At 57.2% G+C, this 2,123-nt stretch overlaps 1 long non-coding RNA gene across 1 annotated transcript; it reads left to right on the forward strand.

Annotated features, from left to right (window-relative positions):
* The first annotated feature begins 30 nt into the window (after positions 1-30).
* Positions 31-1,061, forward strand: LOC119087048. Its single transcript, XR_005090493.1, has 2 exons — positions 31-608; positions 739-1,061. It is a non-coding gene; the product is annotated as an uncharacterized LOC119087048 (long non-coding RNA).
* The last annotated feature ends 1,062 nt before the right edge of the window (positions 1,062-2,123 follow it).

The following is a 2,123-nucleotide window of genomic DNA, read 5'->3' on the forward strand; positions in this document are numbered from 1 at the left end:
GACCGGCAGGCCGGGGCGGGCGCGGAGGACGGACGGGGCGTGGCGCCGGCGCGCAGCCCGGGTCCCGCGCGCAGGCAGCGCCGCCGCGAAGCCGGCCCGGGTCGCCAGCCGCTCCTCCGCCACCCCGGAGCCCCACGCCAGGCCGCGCCCCTCCGCGGGACCGAGGCCGCGCGGCTAGAGCGGCCCCACCGCCGCCATCGCGGACAAGGGCGGGGAGGTAGGCGTCACCTCGAGAGCCAGTTCTGGCCGACGCGCCTCCGATTCGCGTGGCCGCTGGACTTTGAGTCTCCCAGGACAGGTGTTTTAAGTTCACGGTTGGAGGTGGTGCAAGCCAAGCTCAGGAGTGGCTCCAGACGTTTTCAAAATTCCTGCCAGGAGCCAAGATGTCGGCCTCAGGGCCTGGAGACAATCTAGCCCCTCGCCCCTCTATGGTAAATAAGCGCTCGGCCGCCCCGCCCCCCGCCCCGCCACGCTTGCGCGTGCGCAAGCTGGGATTTATTTTGAAAGTGGCCGGCGGAGCTGTTTCGCGCTTGTGGCCGACAATACTACTAAGACGCTCCAGAGCCTTGCCGTGGAGGCCGTCCCCAGGCCCCGTCCTGTGTCTGCAGGTGAGCAAGCTTGCATTCCCGCCAATGTTTGCTCTCAGTCCTCAATCACAGCCTCCGGCCGCTCCGCCCGCCCGCGTGCGCCATGTGTAAACGGGAGAGCGTGTCTTCTCATTTACCTTTGTGTAGATAGGCCCGACAGAAATGAAGCCGTTCTAAAGGAGACGTTCAGACTTTGGAGAGACGGACCCCGGAGAAATGGAGATTTTCCTGGGAACGTCATGCTGGGAGAAGGAAGAAGCACCAGCAAGAGCGGAGCTTGTCTCCCACAGAGATTTCACACAGCTCCCACGACCTGTCAGAGTACCTCACCCCTCGGGGTGGGGGCAAATCCTTGCCTCCTCTTTGCATTTTAACCTCACTTCTGCATCCGGGAGACAGACTTGTGGGGTTCACTGGATTCCCTTGCCCCTCTGCCCGATGTGGCCACATTGAGTACCACTCTGTTTTCCGCTTTCCACCGTCCATTTGGATTTTTTTTTTTATGCACATGGGTGTTGCGCCTGCACGTGTCTGTGCATCATGTGTGTGCAGTGCCCGAAGAGGCCAGAAGAGGGCGTGAGATCCCCTGGGACTGGAGCTCCAGTCCAGAAGCTGCCGGGTGCTGGGAATGGAACTCAGGACCTCTGGAAGAGTAGCCAGTGCTCTTAACTGTTGAGCCATCTCTCCAGTCCCCGATTTAATTGGCAGTTTTAATTGGCATATTGAGGAAGGTGGCTAGACCTGACTTGGGCGCAGGTTGTGATCCTCAGAGTTGATAACACCTGTTAACAGGTCTCCCCCGAAGCAAGGATGTAAGCTCCAGTCAGGGACCACCAGAGCAGGACTACAAGCTCTCTGGCCTTATCTCAGAACCTCATGTAGCCCAGGATGACACCAGACTCAATGTCTGCCTCAGCCTACCCACTGTTGAGACTGTTGGGGTCACTGGGGTGAACCACTAACACCTACAGCTAGGTCTCATTTTGGTTGTCACAGAATATGTTTGATCTCATGCCGTGACAAACGCCTGAGGAAAGCAAAGTGGGGGAGGGGCGGGGTGAGTGTATCTAAGCTCCTGGTTTTGCCAGTTATAATCCAGCATTGACTGGATCCATTGCTTCGGGTCTGAGCCAAAATGGAATATCTTAATAGCAAAAGTGTATGGTGAGGGCTCCTTCTAACCCTTGTACCCATTCACAGGTCTCCTTAGTGGGAGCCATCCACAGTAGCTCCCCTCACCTCAGACCTCCAGCACTTCCTGATGGGAGCATCCCATGGGTCCCACTCCGCAGATCCATGTCTGTGCTTCTGACCGTGACACTTAAGCAGGAGTGAACCTCCTAATCCAGTCTCCACCCGCCAGCCAGCATGAGCTCTGTGCATGTGGAACTGACTGGAAGCCTCTCTCAGAAATAAACCTGTGCCTCTCCATTGCTTTTAGAATAAAAACAAACCTTGGTACAAATAAGCCAAACCATGTTCCTTTGCTCTCTTGCCACAATCCGTATAGATTTCTGTGATCTCAAAAGGTGTGGG

This window comes from Peromyscus leucopus, chromosome 8b (genome assembly GCF_004664715.2).
Source record: "Peromyscus leucopus breed LL Stock chromosome 8b, UCI_PerLeu_2.1, whole genome shotgun sequence".
Lineage (NCBI taxonomy): Eukaryota > Metazoa > Chordata > Mammalia > Rodentia > Cricetidae > Peromyscus > Peromyscus leucopus.